At 37.2% G+C, this 20,111-nt stretch overlaps 1 protein-coding gene across 1 annotated transcript in view; it reads left to right on the top strand.

Annotated features, from left to right (window-relative positions):
• NKAIN3 (sodium/potassium transporting ATPase interacting 3) overlaps positions 1-20,111 on the top strand; it is a 536,962-nt gene that overhangs the window by 232,281 nt on the left and 284,570 nt on the right. The gene's annotated exons all lie outside the window — the stretch shown is intronic.

Here is a 20,111-nt window from a genome sequence, read left to right as displayed (position 1 = left end):
GCTGTGATCTGGTTCCAGTGAGCATGCCCTGCTCCAGTCCCCAAACTGAGGCTTCTTGCCTTCCTGATCCAGTCCAAAATACAACATCTGTATTTGTACTGAAGCTCCAGGGAAGGGGGTGGGGTGGGGAACTGTATTGTAATGAATGTGTGCTTTGCTAGCTGTAGCATAATAAATGTGATGCTATAATTATCCGTGTTGTCATAGAGTTAGGAAGCTAATCTCTTTAAGAATTAGTGTCCCTGGCAGACAGCTCAGCATTTTGCATTTGTTTTGTGATGATACATAGCTTTGTAGTGTGTTTGTTTGTGTCAGCATTTCAGCAATATCTGGATGAAGACCTTATCAGAAGTAATTTTGTAGATGAGTCTGATAAAAATCAGTATGGTTGTAATATCTTTGTAATCCTGCTCTACCTTTCAGTTCCACTCTATGAGTAAGTTTGTACAGTCACCAAAGACTGAGGTAGCTCTCCCCAGCAGCTTCTGGAGTCTCCTCCACATTCCAGATAGAGTATACAAAATGACTGAAATAGCGGTATTTGAGGAACTACTATGAAAAATTCTACTCCACATTCCATATCATTGTTGGGTTTGATGCCTTACATTCCAACATTGGTGAGCCAACATTTCGGATCTAGAAGATATTACCTCCTGAATATTTGTTTATTCATTCATTTGACTAATCTTTCAGTGTCTCGAATGTGTCACTCACTCTCCTAGGCATTGTGGATACAACACTTAGCCAAACAAAAATCTCTGACATTCCAGTGGGACGAAATAGAGAATCAGTCAGATAAATACATAGAATATATACTTTTATGTGTGTGCCACAGAGGAAAAGAAAACAGGAAATAAAGAAGGAGTTTAGAGAGGGAACTGTGATTTAGAGTTTGATTAGGAAATGCTCCACTGAAAATGTAACTTTAAGTAAACACTCTGTTAAAGTGTGATTATTTCAAGAAAAAAAAAGTAAAAAGATGTAATTTTACCAGTAATAACAAAAACTGTTAAAAGTTTATATCTTCTGGGAAATTATTTAACAGCATGACCCAAGAGCAATTGGAGAAGTTGGAGAAATTAGACTTGAAACAAATTAGAACTCCATATGGCGACATCAGAAAGAATTTTCCAATTTTATAACTTGGCTTGGAGCCCCCTTGACTCCATGTCTGGGGGCCCCTTATGTGATCATCTTCTGATTTTACCTATCAAAGCAGGAGACGTGGACAGGGAGACACATTCTTTGAGAAACACGAATTACATTTGGAAGACAGAGTTTCTCCATTTTGAAACCCCATAAAGATCTCCCCTTTACGCCCACTGCTTCTTTCCTTTGTAGATGGTTTTTAAAAGATCCTTAAACTTTTAAAATTGTTCTCCCATTTCCTTGTGTCCTTGAACATTAGTTGTATGGAGAGAAAAAATCATACGTATAAATAGGTAGTTCGTATTATATTCACAAGAATGGTAATTATGCTTGAATGTTTCAAGTCTTTTCTCTCCAGCCTCTGAGTAAATACAGCTCCTCCAGCATGGAATTATGGAAAATGAACTTGAGATAATGGTTATTCTGCAGTGTTTTTTAAGCTTACAAGTTGTTAGACGTGAAAGAAAGGCCGCAGATTGAAACTGAGAGGTGGAGCTCACTGGGGAATGGGGGAGTTCAAAGAGCGCACTGCAGGTCCCTGGGCAGCGATTGTCTTTGACTTCAGGTACATCATCGTCACCATGGCAACTTGATGGTATTGGGAAGGGTGGGCTGAGCTTTGCCCAGCTCCTGGGTTTTCTGAGGCTCTCTCTATTCTCTGATGTTTTTCTTGCCTCGCATCTGCCACTCTTTATTAAGCATCATCCAGGGTCATGAAATGAAAGCTCTTCCCTTGAGTAGGCTGGTTCCAATACATGTGTTCAAATGAGTATGCAGGGGAAGCCTGGCTCAGAGCTAAACAGCATCCGTATGTGGCAAGAGGTGAGTTGCTTCCTTTGAAGGTTAGTGTGAACCACGCTAAGTGGGATGGAACACCTCGACCTGTCTGAAGGAAATACATCAACACTCCCCCAATAAATAGGGCAGCTCCCCCATGGGGCTAACTGTGGCGTGCAACTTCTCTTTTGCTGTGCTGATAATGCTGAATTATGAAAGCAGCCCCACTCACAGTTCATTTGGTAGTTGGAAATTGTAGAACTCTGATCATAATTAAATGTATTTTTCACCCCACAACACCACGATAGGCTGAGTCTCACACATGAAGTGTAGAAGCCATCAGCTCTTTTTTATCATTGTTAACCCAACACAGTACTTGCATTAAAATTACCGAGGGATTGCTGAAACGGAGGGCTGGGCTCCACCTGCAGACTTCTCTTCTGTCATCTGGGGTGGGGCCTAGGAATTTCTGATTCTAACATAGTTTAGAAGAATTTGCATTTGTTGATGCCACTGCTCTTGGACCACACTTTGAGAAACACTGGTCGACCAGATGCCTCTACTTTTCCACATGGCTACCACTCCCTGTCAGGGAAATGCTTTTTTCTTTATGGCAGAAATGTAATAACATTCCTTTATTGCCTTTTCCTTTGTATATTTTCTGAGTTTCTAAAAGTACCACAGAATGGTCCCAAAGGAAGTGTTTATAAGCAGCTTCTTGGGAAACACAGCGAGACAAGTAACGCTCTGCCCATTACAGATGTCTATTGAAATTCAAATTGATGTATGTGCATGCTTTGTTTCTGAGAAGCATTATTTATAAAACTTGAAATTGGACTGTCTTTATGGAGTCATTACCACCATTCAGTTCAACACTAAGTAATTCCTCTTTGCATCCAAAATTGTTAGAGCTAACAGACGAGCACTGAGTGGAGTCCATATATTATTCATGGTATTGAAATACTAGCAGTGTATACCAGAGCGCATGTGCTATCTCAGTCATATACATGTACATGTCATATGATATATGTCATATGTGTATTTACACACAGAGGGTCCCCCAAAAATGTATACACATCTTAAGGAAGGAAAACTGTATTAAAATTGTAATACTCAATGTATACCGACAACAAAAGACGAATACAAGTCACGTTTGACTTCTGCAGTTTCAAGAGGTGCTCAAAGTGGTTACCATCAGGGTCCAGACACTTCTGATTATGGTGAACTACCGCTTGAGCAACGTTGACCAAAGTGTCCACTTGTATACATTTTTGTGGCACCCCTGGTAAATGAAAATAGACACACACACATGTATAAGTCTTTAATATTTTATGTTATGTAATTCTCTGTTTGTGGTGGCTGGGAGAGGAAGTTCTTGGGGTTCTAAAGCATCTGCTCCTTGGTCTGCCACTGTTGTAAAGTGCTCAGCATCTTCTTAAAGTGCCACAAGTGATAAAATGACTTCAAGTAGAAACAAGTTCCTCTCCGGTCTCACTTCCCAGGAAGACTCTCCTTTTGTTAGTTTGACTTCATTACTCCTGCCCACTTCTCCCTAATGCCTCTTGTTATATCTAGCGATGCTCCAACTGATGTCCCTCTTTTGTCCCGTTTTTCACCCATCAGCTTTCAATCAGTAATTCCTTTGAGCGTTAATAGCATTAATGTGTAGTTTCAGAGAGATTAGTGATGACTTCTTTAGGGATCTCAGAAAGTATATCTTGAAAACATGCAAGCGCCTCATCGTGTACAAAGCAGAGCAGGTGACTTTTAAACTTGACTTCTGCTTTCTGGGCCACTTTGATCAGGTTGCTTTTGAAAGATACTCCTGCTCAACACTGCATTTGCAGAACTTTGTGGAGGGTAATTTCCATTTTTTGACACAGCCTCAGAGAAGCCGAGTTCAAGGACAGAGCTGTGTGGTCTTTGTGCTGCAGCTCCTCATGATGGCAACTGTGATTATAGCACAGCCTCCCTGGGTCCAACATCTCAGCCAGGAGCTGCTGCTTCTGACAAAGCAGGTGTCTGGCACAGGAAGAAGGGGCGGGAAAACAGAGCCCGCAGGAAATTTGGGAAATTGTAGGTCTGGTTTGATCTCTGAACGTGTCATTTGGAAAGGGAGTTCTTATTACGAAGTAGCTTTATAGTACTACTTTTATAAGTAGCTTTTATAGTTACCTTTTCATCCTACAAAATAAATCTGAAACAGATTTCCAAAAGAAAGCAGTTTCAGAATGGTTGTTGCCATAAAATTCACATTACTTATTTTCAGCCACAAAACTGATTTTGTTGGAGTTTATATGATAAGAGGATTTTTCCACTTGCGACGAATTTCAGATATTCCATAGCACTGAATATAATTTCAGCCTCTGTGGTCTCAGTTGAAATTACTGTTGATTCCTGTATTCTTGTCCCATCGATATGTTCCTCTCATTACATAGCACTTTTTCTGCAAGGTGTTTTTCCTACTACCTTAAATCCTATTGGATCTCTGCGTATATTTATTTAGAGAACTTGAACTGATACAAGTTCATTGAAGCAAGTAATGAAATATACAATAGCATCTCCCTTACCACTTTGTCCCCTTAGCCTCTTTGATTTTCCTTTCTACTGTCATACGTATTAAATATTTGTCTGTTTATCTTCTTCTACTTTCCTCCAAGCACCTGGGACCTTGCAGGGCTCATGACAGACATTCAGTGGCTGTTTGGGTCGTTGGTTTGGGAGGACAATCTTTTCCCTGGAAACTTTTGTTCTTGAGCTCTGAGAAATTTTCTTAAATTACCTTGTTTTTTTCTGTTACTGCTTTAGGAACTCCTATTATTTAGATATTGTGTCCCTCATCCTTTTTCGCCTATTGTCCTATTTGTAATTCTATTTTCTGAGATATTTCCTCAAATGTATCCTACTTAATGAGTTTTATATTGCTGCTATATGTGTAAATTTACAAAAGTTCTTTTTTGTGTGTGTTCCTAGTTTTTCTCCTTTATCATATCCTGTTCTTGCTTTATAAATGCGAACTTCTCTGTCATTTATAAGAATATAAATGACAGATTTGGGGTTGTTTCATATGGTGATAGTGGACTTTTCTTCTCTCTGCACAGTCTTTCTTCTGAGTTGCTTTTTAAATCTTTTTCGTGTCTTTTGTGTCAAGGATGTGTTATGGTCCTGCCTGCCTGCTCACGTTTAAGAATCAGCTAATACCAAGCTCCATGCATGTGGGTGGGGCTTGCTGCCTAGGGCCTTACTGTAAAGTTAGCTGGTTGTTGTGCTGGGAGAAGACCCAGCTGGTCGCATTGTGAGATCTTCTCTCTTGATCTGGTCAAATTCTTCAGAGAGGCTCTTGCCCAGAGAGTAAAGGCCTGCATCCAGTGTTCTCAGACCCCACTTGGGAAGGGAACTGGAAAGTGTAATACCAGATTTGTAGGTTTGCAGGCCACCCTCTTGTTTTCTTTATAGGGGAGCCTTGCCGCTAATGAGACTTTGTATTACTTAGTCTAAATGCAGTCTGTATCACCTTCTCCAAAGGGTAAATATTTCATTTTCTGCGGGATTGAGAAGGGACAGTCATTCTGCTGCATGGAGTGAGGGAGAGGATCTAAGGCCGAATTGCTTTAATTTGTAGTTACGTTTGCAATATTTAAAGCACATAGAAATATGTCAAATGATATTGTGTATGCCCACTACCAAACTTTAGAAAGAACCCTCAATGCACAAATATTCCTCGTGTATTCTTCTTTGATCACTCTTTTGCTTTTCTATTTATTTTCACTACATGGGTACACACCTAAGACACGTATAATATTTTACATGTTGTTAAACATGCCAGTTTTTTCTCTCAACATTCACAGTCTCTCCGTGAGATGATGTATACTTGAACGGGTGATCTCTTCAGCAAAGACATGCATCAGAGGATAAACTGTTTATGTGTGCTGTCAGACTGCATTCTTCCACAGACAAACCATCCTATTGCCTGAGACTGCGGGCGATGCTGCTAATTCCACCCCCATGTGGTTCTTTTGTGGTTTTTCTTTTTTTTTTGGACAAGCTTGTCACCTGCTGGCTTTTCCTAGCACTCCAGGTTACAAGCCTAATCCACCCGACTTGTGGATGCCCTCTTTAGTGTCCGTAGAGAATTTAGAAGTCATTCATTTTCCTCCCTTTCCCATTCCAGAAGGAACATGTAAGAGAATTGTACAAACTTTGCTCTAGGGGGTCACGCTTTCAGTTTCTATATAAGCAGTAGTTCAGAGGTGGCACGATGTTGCTCATCGATTTCAATGTGACCCCTGTGAGGGCTCCATAGAACACCTGTTGGTCATGGGGCGGGACCACAGTGGGATCTGCGGAAGCACAGAAGAGATCTGAGCTAGGAAGCCCACACCAGTGCCCTGAATTGTCTGTCACATTGGTCATAGTTCACGAGCACCATGCTCTGAGCGTCCAGAGCAAATGCTCATCTTTTATTTGCTTATCTAGGTTCATTAAGTATTGGTGCTTTGGCAATATGTAACATCTTTGGTACATAGGAAACTGGAAACCTCAAATTGGTATCCAGAATTTAATTTCCTTCCTGTTTGGACAGACCTTGTATTTTAGGTGTTTGGTAATATCTACGTGTTTTAGCCTGTATCTCCCAGGGTTTAGAAGGTTTTCATTTGTTTGTTGGTTGGTATTTTGTAATTCTTATCAGTGCAAAAGTATAACTTTCAGGAAAAAAATTTAAATTCAGTGAAATAGAAGAGATACCAGAGTGTCATTAACCAAAGACGTTGTTGTTAATTTTTGTATGCTATTTACAAGTTATTTTTTCTCCTTTACTATGATGATAGAAACAAAATTGACATGCTAAATTAAAATATATTTTTATGATTGCAGTGATAATATATGTTCACTATAGAAAATTTGGGAGATGCAGAAATATATAAAAAATTTAAACCCAGATTCTGACTATTTAGATATAACCATTTTAAATGTTATACCTGTATATTTCTTTAAGGTCTCAGTTTTTATGTTTAATCACAAAAATAATAAGTGCTTATTTAAAAAATCTAGATAACACAGAATCAGAGAGCAGAATAAACAATTAGGATTCCTTTTCAGCTTCATTTTCCCTAAAACTCTTCAAGTTTCTTTAAAGTTTCTTTAAAGTTTGTTGTATATTTTCCAAGACCACTGTCTATGCATTTACTATTTACTATGCATTTACTATTTACAACATTTATATAAAGCTCACATTTCCCTAGATTATACATAGATGTACACACCAACCTTTAAGTTTTCTTAAATAAAATTAACATACTATTTCACAACTTGCTTTTTATATTTGGTCATTTACAACGTTTTCTATCTCAGTGAATATAAATCTATCTCATTTTTTCTAATGAACTCATGGGATTGATTTGCAATAATTTATGTAAAAATTCCCCAATTGACAGACACTTATGTTGTTTCCAGGCTTTTACTATTACATACAACACTGCTGTGTGTATTTTTGTACACAAACCATTTTGCATATGTGTGCAAAATATCTTTTTAGCCAGATTCCTAGAAGTGGGAGTCAAAGGCTCTATGGATATTTGCTATTAATGAAACATCCAATTGCCTTCCAAAAAGTCAGTATAAGTTACACCCAAAATATATAAACATGCATGTTTCTTCACACCCTATCCAATACTGAATGTCAATCTTTAAATGTTTTACCAATCTAAGCAGTATCAAAAATCTAATTTTTATTTTAATGCATGTTTACTTGAGTTTGAGCATTCATCCAAACCTGATTTTTTTCAAGCAGGCTATGATTTCCTGCTGGCTGGATGACATTCTATGTAGAAAAACTACATTCCCCAGCACGCACTGCTTCCAGGTCTCATCCTATTCCTACTTCTGTTTACAGTAGGTTAATGCATGAATTATATGCTCATATTCACATCAGAATTAGAGGATAAGGTTCAAAAGACCTTCATCAGACCACTTATTTTGTAATCCCAGTCATTTTGGGAGCATCATAGTTGGAATAGTCGTAGGAAAAAGCACTTACGGGGGCAAAATTGATGCTTTACATTGTTTACCTGAAAAATCAGAAACTAGTTTCAGGGTTACTATGAATCTTGTATTTCTGATCTCAGGAGCACATAGTGAGATACTGAAGTGATGAGAAAGGGTGGCCTCTTGGTATCTACTTTCATAATTGCAGGTTTGCTGGGTTTCCAAATAGCAAAATTCAAATGGACTCTTTGTTGTGCTCTTTGGCCCAGTTATATCAGCAATTATTTCTGCTGAATTCTGCAGTTGGCCCTTTGTTTGTGTTGCACGTCTCTGAATTTTCTCTGTTTTGATGTCTTCATCATTATCACTGTGTGAATATGGAAAGACCATGTCATAAGTTTGAACAAGACACTGTTTTAAATTAGAAGCCTCTGCATTGCCTCAGGATGAAATATTTTATATAACTTTATTCTATTTAAACATAAGCTTATAAAATGTTGGAAAATGTCACAAAAGGAAATGCAATAATAGATGTTTAAGTCTTGCCATTACACTTAGCATGCTGTCCCTGGGATTCTGACAGAGGGTGTCAGGGGACCCACCACAGCTTTAAATATTGAGCGATGGGATTTGTGCCAATGCAGCATGTGGTTTTATATGAACAATGAATATTCTATTATCTGATGTGTGATGCCAGAGAGAAAAGTGGATTTGTGAAGATCTGCAGCTGAGCCTACATCAGAGCCAACCCTTTTCACCAAGGTGTCTAACGTCTAGAGATGGACTGAGGGTTCACGTGAAGACGTCAGACAAGTGTGAGCTTCTTAATGAGTTACCATGGTGCCCAAAATGTCACCAGCAATTGCTACAAAGGAATACATTTTGAATGACTTGGTAGTGTCCCCAGTGAACTGCACTTCATCCAAGCTGCCTAACTTTCCTTACATCAGTAGCAGGGTGATTTCCTCCTTGTCCTTAGAGAGGACATTGCTACGTCTCCCTCTTGTACTCCGGAGAGGCTATTCACACAGTACCGTATCTCCTTCTCTCCGGCCCTCAGAGATTCAGTTTTCTCCTGTATGGGTTTATCAAAAGTGAAGGTGATTAAAAGAACATTGTGTAGGAAGGAATATCATTAATAAGTAGTAAAAATAATGTCCTGGCTTATGCTGGCTTCAGTTGACTGTTGGGGCTTTTTCTTGTTTACTCGTTTCGGACAAAGGGAAAACTCTGAGGCCTGCAGAATGATGGTAGCAGTAGAAGTCTTTATTCCATAACTTTAGTGATTACGTTTCTATTGTTGGATTCTGCTTTAAAATATTTGTATTATTTCAAGGTCATTACTTGAAATGGCCCCTAGCCACCAGCTTAGGGACCTCTCTCAGAAACACTTACTATACCTTTACTCTATTTGGATGGAAAAGCTATCTTTTGGATTAATTTCTTTGCAAATTTTTTTTTTTTTATTAAATTTAACCACATGCAAAACACCAAAGTAGTTGAGGACATGGGTCTTTCCGTGCAGCTCCTTATGCCTTGATCCAGGACCATAATTCATTTACTCAACATAAAACTATTGAATTCAACATGTACTAAATATTATAGTGCAACAGACCTAGAATTGTTGAGGAAATACAGAGCAAGGACCTTGTTGAACATTGTTCGAGCTACACTTACATGTCATAATCAATTCTAATATAGCCTATGTTTTACTAAGTATGGCTTCCATTTCTCTTTTATTTTAAGAGTTATTCTCATTAACTTAATAGCTTTTAGAGTTAACATAGTGTGCTAACTCTAGATCTCCACTGAAGAAAATACCAGTTCATTATTTTACCAAACTGTTTACAACATGACTGATAATCTCGTGGTGAACTTTTAATTGTTTCTTTGTGTTGGTGATCTGTCATGATACAATGCCTACAAGCTCTTCTTTGTGGAACCATACAGATGAAAGGAAGTCCAATCTTGATAAGAGGACTATTCACATTTTCAGTTGTTATGGATGTCAGTATTCAATGACTGAAGAAGCATCCAGTTCTCATGAAACTGTATCCTGAATGACACTTTGTGGAGCCAATGAAAAAGAAGTGTGCTATTCCTTGAACTTGATGCCACATCCCCTGCTTCTCCTTTGTCTGGTTTGATATGTTGAAATCTTAGTTAATGCTGTTTACAACTATGTACACTTTCAGTTGCTAGCCAGGTCTTAACGTTCACAAAAGAACTGCTGGAGAAGTTCTGGCCCTGAGATGGCTACTGGGATAAAAGTCACCTTTCACTAAAAAATGCCACCTCTCCCCTCTGTGTGGTATGCCCTAAAATGCAGAAACACAGCCACTGGAAGGTGACTGTGAAAGCAAAGGTGGAAAGAGAAAATTACTGGATTTATGCTTGGCAGTGCAGTGTTACGTAAAGTTGCCCATATAATTGCAATCATGCTGGTAAATCAATACGTGTTGCCATGGAGAAATGGCTGTAAGAGGAAACACAGATGATGGTGGTTGTGTTGGAGACAAAGAAATAAAAGCCCCAAATCTCCTTGCATGTAAAAGTTACGTAAAATTCAACAATTCAGGAAATGATGTCATGTGTATACTTAGAAGTCTTATATTACCATCTTTACCACATTCATGCAGAAATATACCATTAAAATCACCACATTTACTCACCAAATATTTTTATTGCAAGTTCTCTCAAAAAAAAGAAAAAGCACAAACAAAAGTATCTCCTCGTTCTCTGAAGGAAAGTGAATGTTGAACATTTGTTGTACTGTCACAGTATGCAAAACACTGCTATATTCGTTTTTAGTATTCTCTCTGATAAAAGTATAAGCTGACCCAGGCCCTGGACTATTAAAACCTTGTATCTTTTGCCACAAACAGTTTTGCCCTTAATGTTTACATGATAAGAATTGAGCATGCAGTATTTTTTTTTCTACTTAACACTGTCTGATCCATGAGATGCTAAAAATACATCACTTAGTAATGAAAAATCAGATTTTAATCACTACTGTAAAAGAGGATTTCTACTTTTGTTTGTTACAGTGTTTAACATTAAACAGTATCACTTGATGGAGAACGAGATGCAATTTCCCACTTTGCTTCAAAGTATAGAGATGACCTGTTTTGCTTGTTTTTTATTCTGTTCTTTAGATTCCACATGTATGTGGGATCATGCGGTATTTGTCTTTCTCAGTTTGACTTATTTCACTTAGCGTAATATCCTGTAGGTACATCCATGTTGTCCCAAATGGTAAGATTTCATTCTTTTTTTATGATAAAGTAGAGTCATGGGGATATAAAGTACAGTATGGGGACTATAGTCAATAATATTGTAAAAACTATGTATAGTGTCCATTGGGTACTTGACTTATCAAGGGGATCACTTCATAAATGATATAAACGTCTAACCACTGTGCTGTACACCTGAAACTGATATAAAATAATATTGAAAGTCAATTATAGTAAAAAAAAAAATAGGGCCCTCCCGGTGGCTCAGGCGGTTGGAGCTCCGCGCTCCTAACGCTGAAGGCTTCCAGTTCGATTCCCCATGCATGGGCCAGTGGGCTCTCAAGCACAAGGTTGCCAGTTCGATTCCTCGAGTCCCACAAGGGATGGTGGGCAGCGCCCCCTGCAACTAAGATTAAACACGGCACCATGAGCTGAGCAGCTGCTGAGCTCCCAGATGGCTCAGTTAGTTGGAGTGCGGGCTCTCAACCACAAGGTTGCCAGTTCAATTCCTTGACTCCTGCAAGGGATGGTGGGCTGCGCTCCCTGCAACTAACAACAGCAGCTGTCTACTGGAGCTGAGCTGCGCCCTTCACAACTAAGATTGGAAGGACAACTTGATTTGGAAAAAGTCCTGGAAGTACACACTGTTCCCCAATAAAGTCCTGTGAATAAATAAATAAATAAATTTAAAAGAAAAAAAAGTCACAGGGATAGTACAGCATACGGAATATAGTCAATAATATCGTAATAACTATGTATGGTGTTAGATGGGTAATAGACTTATTGGGGTTATCACTTTGTGAGGTATATAAATGTCTAATCAGTAGTTTGTTTTGTATACATGAAACTAATAAGAAATAGAGAGAGAGATGACCTATGTCAGTAGTTGTCTAATAGAGCACATTCTTTGTAGTCCATAAGAGGAAAATGTGATAGAGGCAACATATTACTTGAGATTAGAAACATCTTTGGAAGATGTATGTAGAATAATTTCTCTGGGCAACATTCCTATTAAAAATGACAGAAAATGTCACGTTTTAAAAATCTTTTCATTGCATCTATGAGCTAAGAAGAAACTAAGTTCTTCAGTTTCAGTTTCCAAGAGTCAAAGAATGGTGAACACAAATCACAAAAGGACCACCCAAGCTAGGAGTGTAATAGAAGAACCTTTTCATAAAGCTGGAAACTCAAACATCTAGAGCTTCAAAGTGCAAGTGAGAACTACACCCAAACCCATCCCCCAAAGACAAGTAAAATTATCTGCCTCTACCCTTGGTACATGATAAAAAAATAATAATTTTTTTTTCTGAATTTTTATAAAAATACATTAGTCTTCACATGGATTTGTAAACTACATTTACACCACTTGGGTGATCCAGAAAATCTATAAGCCAAGAATTTAAAGTAGTAGGCTATCAGTGTCTCAAAGCACCTGGCAAACACAAATGAAAATCCAAAAAGTAATTAAAAAATTTTGTAGGTTATCTGCCTTCAAAACAAATCATAAAATTTCCCAAAGATAAAGTTCCAAGGAATTAGACTCACAGTGAACAATTCAGAATATACAAAAAACCAAGGTGGCATAAAGCAATAGGAAAAACAAATACATATCAGACATAGAACATGAGATAAATATAAATTAATATGCTCAAAAAATAAAACAAAGGTTTGAGACAAGAGCAAAATGATTAAGCATATTTGAAAAAATATAGAATTCACTAAAATAAAAATATAGAATATTAAAAAACTTAATGTATAGGTTTACCAGATTCAAAACAGTGGGGGAAAAATAATGAATGGAAAAAAAATTTTTTGAGGATATTATACAGAATGAAGTACAGAAAAACAAGAGTTAGAAAATGTAGGAGATTAAGAGACAAACAGATGGAATAAGTTCTATGTGCCTGAATGGAGTTCTGTGGAAAATAAAAGAGAATAGGACACGTGTAAGCATTTGAAGAGAATTTTAGCTGAGTATTTTCCAGACCTAATGAAAGGCACAAATCTTCAGATTCTAAGAGGCCATAATTTACCAAGAAAGATAAATTAAAAGACACATTATACTCAATCTTTAAAACTTCAGGAACATAGATTTTAAAATGTATTGGGGAGGGGTAGGGAGGAGACACTGCCTTCAGAGAAAACAGAGTTACTAGCACCATTGGCATCGAGCACATTTTTTAATGTGCAGAAAGTAAAATATACTAAATGGAAAATGTTTTTAAGTATTTGAGTTAAATAAAGATACTTTCCCATGAATAAAAATGGAGAACTTGCCACCAAGAGACTCTCATTTAAATAACTTGAAAATTTCAGGTAGATAGAAGCTTTTCTAGAGAAAAGTTCTGAGAGACAAGAAGAAATGATGAGCAAGAAGTTGGTAAATATGTGGGTAAATCAGATACAAACTGTGGGGACAGAGTCCCAGGGAGCAGTTTCCAGGCTCTCGGCCTCACGTGGAAAGGTGCTGGCTCAGTTATTAGATGGCCATCAGCTGTAATCAGAGCGCCATCTGCTGTGGCTGGTTGGCTATCAGCTGTTACCGGTTAGCCATTAGCCACTAATATAACTGCCGTGGCTCTGCTAGGGGGTTGTTTGGCTGGCAGAGAAGAGGACGGCAGATTTCAGTTAGCAAGGGCTTTGGTTGGCAGAGAAGTGGATGGCAGATTGCAACTAACAAGTGGATTGGTTGAAAGAGAAGCAGACGACATGTTGCGGATCGTGTGGCTCCTACTTCCTGTGTCTCCAACCCAGCCGCTAGCGAAAATATAGTGGTATGACTCCCATATCTATGGCTCCATTGGTGTTCCTTTTTTGTTTCACCATATCCTGCGTTGTTGTGTGGGGAGTGGGACCAGAGACCCTGCATGACACCAACAATAACTGAGTAAAACAGTATTAATATTAATGTCAAGATATAGGTAATCACATAAAAAAAATCTGGGGAAGTACAATGTTGGAAGGTCATTGTATTGTTTGGGTAAAGGGGAAAGATAATGTATAACTTTAAACATCGATAACTTATGTATGCATGCTAAAAAGTCTAGGGTAATTATTTAAATAAAAGAAGTAAAGCCTATACACTTGAAATGAATAAAGCGATAAAATGGAAAGGAAAAAAAACTGATCATTTCAAAAGAAGGAAAGAAAGTAGATAAAAAAAAAAAAGCCTAGAAATAGCAAGAAAAAGAAACAAAAAACTAGGTTAATAGAAACAAATCCAAACATATCATTAATCACAATAAACATAATTGAATAAAATATTTGACTTAGAAGATAATGATTCTCAGGCTAAATTGAAAGGCAAAAAAAATGTCCATTCGTATGCTTATTTCATTTATTTGAACTGAGTTTCTTATAGATAGCATACAGATAGGTCATGATTTTTAACCCCCTCTGCCAATTTCTGTCTTTTTTATTTGTATTTTATTTTTTTAGGGACCTCTATAGCCAGAAGACACCTGAGGCAATCACAAATGGTCTCTCCCCTCCCTTCCCTTGGCTCCTTCTTTCCTCTGATTTAACTCCCTAAGTGGATTCAGAAATAGAAGCCAGGGAACCCAGGAAGGTAGTGTGGGTAGGCATGAAATAAGAGTCTGACCTTTCCTTCATCCTCAAAAAAATCTTTGCAGGCTAAGCGGTATCAAACTGAACTAAGGTATGGGGAAAGCATTAAATTCTATGAATTTAGGAATTCCCTGGACAGGATATTTTTATTACTAAATTAGTGATATTAAGCATGTGAGAGCAACGTGAAAATTTTTTATATCTGGAAGTAATAGGAAAATATTTCATCCAGGGGTTAGAGAATCATGAGTCCATGAATTTCTGTCTTTTAATTGGTGTGCTTAGATTATTTACATTTAATGTGATTCTTGATATATTAAGGATTAAAATTTTAACATTTTATTTTGTATTTTCTGTTTGTTCTCATTTTTTTTTCTCTTGTTTTCCTACCTTTCTGTGGGTTACTTGGCCATTTTTCAGAATTCCATTTTGATTTATAGTGTTTTTGTGTATATCTCTATGTATTTTTTAGTGGTTTCTCTTATGGTGACATAACTTATCATAGTCTATTGGTGTCATAATTTTACCAGTTCTGGTGAGGTATAGAAAACTGACCAACTTCATGTCCCTTTACCCTTTTATAATAGAATGAAGCAATTTTTTCCATGAAGAATATATTTGGAACCACAACAATGTTATACATTTTGCTTCAATCATCAAATATAATTTAGAAAGCTCAAGAAAAGGAAAGCCTATGTATTTACTGATATTTTTGCTTACCGTGTTCTTTCTCCTATACTGGTGTTCCAAGATACCTTCTTTGAGCATTTTCTTTCTGTTTTAAAGAACTTCCTTTATCCATTTTTCAGAGTAATTCTGCTGGTGACAAATTTTCTCACTTTTCCTTTATCTGAGTATGTCTTGATTTCCACAAATTCCTGAATGATATTGTGCTGGGTGTGACATTCTCAATTGACAGTTCTTTTTCTTTCTTTTTTCTTGAAAAATATTGTGCCACTTTTTTTCTGGCTTCCATGGTTTCTGATGATGGATCACTCATTAAAACTATTTTTTCTCCGTAATTAAGGTGTTATTTTCCTCTGGCTGCTGTCAAAATCATTTGTCTTTAGTTTTTAGAAGTTTAATTATGATGCATCTTGTCATGGATATTTTTGGATTTCTTTAGGTTGAGATTCACTCAACCTGTTCAATCTGTAAGTTTCTTTCTCTTGCCACATTTGAGAAGTTTTCAGCCATTATTTCATCAAGTCCTTTTTCAATCACACCTTCTTTCTCCTCTACTTCCAGGAGCCAATGACAGAAATGTTAGATATTTTGTCATAGTCTTACAGGTCCTTGAGTCTCTGTTCATTTGTTTTTTTCCCAATCTTTTTTCTCTACGTTATTCAGATTGGGTAATTTATAGTGTTCTACCTTTTATTTCACTAAGTCTTTCTTCTGTTTCCCCTTTTTGTTGTTGAGTGCATCCACTGACCTTTTTGTTTTAGTTACTGTATTTTGACTCCTAAAATTTCCATTTAGTTCTTCTTTATATCTCCTATTTCTTTCTTGAGACTTTCTATTTTTTTTTTAAATTTATTGGGGTGACAATTGTTAGTAAAATTCATAGATTTCAGGTGTACAATTCTGTATTACATCATCTATAAATCCCATTGTGTATTCACCACCCAGAGTCACTTCTCCTTCCATCAACATATATTTGATCCCCTTTACCCTCATCTCCCACCCCCACCCTACTTACCCCCTGGTAACCACTAAACTACTGTCTGTGTCTATGAGTTTTTGTTTCTCATTTGTTTGTCTTGTTCTTTTGTTATTTTTGGTTTATATACCACATATCAGTGAAATCATATGGTTCTCTGCTTTTTCTGTCTGACTTATTTCACTTAGCATTATACTCTCAAAATCCATCCATGTTGTCACAAATGTTCCTATACCATCTTTTCTTACCACTGAATAGTATTCCATTGTGTATATATGCCACAACTTCTTTATCCATTCATCTATCGAAGGACATTTTGGTTGTTTCCATGTCCTGGCCACCGTAAACAAAGCTGCAATGAACAGTGGAGCACACGTGTCTTTATGTATAAATGTTTTCAGATTTTTTGGGTAGATACCCAGGAGAGGGATTGCTGGGTCATATGGTAATTCTCTTCGTAATTTTTTGAGGAGCCTCCACACTGCCTTCCATAACAGCTGCACCAATCTGCATTCCCACCAACAGTGTATGAGGGTTCCTTTTCCTCCACAGCCTCTCCAACACTTGTTACTATTTGTCTTGTTGATGATAGCCATTCTGACTGGGGTGAGGTGATATCTCATTGTGGTTTTTATTTGCATTTCTCTGATGATTAGTGATGTTGAGCATTTTTTCATATGTCTATTTGTCATTTGTATGTCCTCTTTGGAGAAATGTCTCTTCAGGTCGTCTGCCCATTTTTCAATTGGGTTGTTTGTTTTTTTGTTGTTGAGTTGCATGAGTTCCTTGTATATTTTGGATATTAGCCCCTTATCGGAGGCACCGTTTGCAAAAATCTTCTCCCATTCAGTTGGTTGCCTCTTTATTTTGTCAATGATTTCTTTTGCTGTGCAGAAGCTTTTAAGTTTCATATAGTCCCATTCATTTATTTTAGCTTTTACTTCCATTGCCTTTGGAGTCAAATTCATAAAATACTCTTTGAACCCAAGGTCCATAAGTTTAGTACCTATGTTTTCTTCTATGCAGTTTATTGTGTCAGGTCTTATGCTTAGGTCTTTGATCCATTTTGAATTAATTTTGGTACATGGTGACAGATAGCAGTCCAGTTTCATTCCTTTGCACGTGGCTATCCAATTCTCTCAGCACCATTTATTGAAGAGGCTGTCTTTCCTCCATTGTATGTTTTTAGCTTCTTTGTCAAAAATTATCTGTCCATATTTATGTGGTTTTATTTCTGCATTCTCAATTCTATTTCATTGGTCTATGTGTCTGTTTTTCTGCCAATGCCGTGCTGTTTGTAGCCCTGTAGTACAAGCTAAAGTCAGGAAGTGTGATTCCTTCAGTATTGTTCTTTTTTCTTAAGATTGCTTTGGCTATTCGGGGGAGACTTTCTATTTTTTGCTGAGGCTTTCTAATCATTCATTTTTGTCAAGTATTCTTGTAATTGCTATTGAATCCTTTTTATCATGGCTGCTTTAAAACCTTTGTCAGGTAATTTTAACACCTCTTGGTGTTGGCATCTATTTGCTTGTCTTTTTACATTCAGCTTGAGATCTTTTCTCTATTTGTACTTCTCTGACACCATCATTACCTCATTATGTCCTCACTAGGATAGAACTCTAAGCTTTCCACTCGGCCTTTTTTGACATCAGTGATAGAGTGGCCATAGTTTCTTTTCTCTGTAATGTTTGACTGGAGTTGAGTGGTTGTTGCCTAAAAGTGTTCTGTATTGTTAGGCTGCCTTTCATTGGTCTTCTGGCTTGAAAGAGCATGTTTGGGGGAACTTTTTTTGGCATTTCTGAGTTACCAATTTCATCAGTCCTGAGTTTGAAGTACATGCAGCAAAATGAAAATGCAGGGAAATCACCACCTTCTCATTCCTCAGGTTGCTAGCTGCTCTGCTTCTTCTCTCCACCTTCAGAGTTTTCTTGTATTTGCTTTATATAAGGTGTCCAGGGTTTTTACGTGTGCTTAGCAGGGTAAATACAAAAAAGTTGTGTATTCCATCTTCCTGCAGGTGAAAATCTTCTTTATGTTTTGTTGAATTTATTCCTATAAAGTGTTTAATTTATTCCAGTAACCACAGATCAGAAAATAGATTCAAGAATGAGGCACAAATGAGAAGATATCTATAAATGCACTTTGTAAACTATTCATATATTTTTAAAGAAATCTTTAAGCAATGTAGGAATGAATCTACCTTCAGGGAAAGGCCATACAGCAGTGCAAAAAATCTGGATTCCGGAACCTGACTAATGTAGGTTCTCATGCTTGTTCTAACACTCACTGGTTGTGTTTCTTGAGTGTGTTGGGTGTCCTCTCAACCTCTGTAAAGTGAATGTAAAAGTATCCACTTCATAGGTTTTTCATTAGAATTTAATTATGTGTGTGTGTGTGTGCGCCAAAAAATGTATACAAGTGGACACTTTGGTCATTGTTGCTCAAGCAGTAGTTTGTTGTAATCAGAAGCATCTGGATGCTGACGGTAACCAATTTGAGCACCTCTTCTAATTGCAGAAGTCAAACATGACTTGTATTTATATTTTGTTATCGGTATATATTGAATATTACAATTTTAATACATTTTTCCTTTCTTAAGATGTGTATACATTTTTTGGCACTCTGTATATCCTAGCACACTGTAGGTGATAAGCAAATATTAGCTTCCTCTTTTTCCCCGAAATTTATCAGAAGTGGAAACATTTGTATAAACATTATTCTTTTTTTTTTGTAAAATATGAGGCTCTCTGAAACATAGGTCAAAACACCATTAATATAGTCTTTTGTGATATTACCATAATTTTAGACTGCAATACTGTACAGTAAGTGTACTTACTGCACATAAAAATGTTGGGCAAAGCACGATCCCTATAAAGAAATTCACATATATGGACGCTCTGCTACAAGCAAGGGAATGAGTGTGGCTGAGATAAAATTTCAAGATGTTGACAGTGACTATCTGTATGATCAGCGTAGCTGCATCCAAGCAAATACAATTAACACTGATTCAACCCCTGTCACCAGAGAAAGGCCCAGAAGACAGATTGTATAATAGGTTCTGTTTTATTTAGTCTGTTTGTATGCTTACAATCTAAAAACCTGGGAACGAAGAGGCTGATGGAGTTTCATTGGTCCTTTGAGAAACATTTTAATGTCCAAAAATTATGAACGTGATTAAAAAGTGGTCCATTCAGTTTGTCCTTTGAGACTATGTAAGGACACGCATATCAAGTTGATGAAGACCATTTTATCAAATTAGGCCATAGCCATTGGTTAGTGGTAACTGTGAAGAAGAAAATAAAGTGCAAGTTTATGCTAAGAACACTTCAATCATTGCCTCAGGTTTTCGTGCGTCCTCCTGTCAGGGACACGTTCCATTGTTGGTGGTTTGTCTCATTACCAGCACCCTTCCTAGGACGTGGACAGCTAAAGGATACTCAAGCAGCTGCTACCTAGTGGACTTAAGGGTAGCAAGAGAAAGGCAAAGAGAGCCATCAAAAGAAAATAAACAGTTGATGGTGTTAACTGACTTTCACATCATCAACTGTTTTTAGTTAAGTGTTTATGGGACATTCTAATTTTCAGAGAATGGCTTCTCTGTAGCACAAATACTCTGACATGTTCAAATTTTTGTCTTTATTATTTTCTAAGGAAGAAACATTTCATTTCATTCCCAAATGAAAAATCTAGTTCTTGCTGAAAATGTATACTTCAATGGGATTCTTTAAAGAAGGAAT

The sequence above is a fragment of the Rhinolophus ferrumequinum genome, chromosome 14 (genome assembly GCF_004115265.2).
Source record: "Rhinolophus ferrumequinum isolate MPI-CBG mRhiFer1 chromosome 14, mRhiFer1_v1.p, whole genome shotgun sequence".
NCBI classification, from domain to species: Eukaryota; Metazoa; Chordata; class Mammalia; order Chiroptera; family Rhinolophidae; genus Rhinolophus; species Rhinolophus ferrumequinum.
Note: the sequence above shows the minus strand (reverse complement) of the source record. Positions and strands in the feature narration are given on the sequence as shown.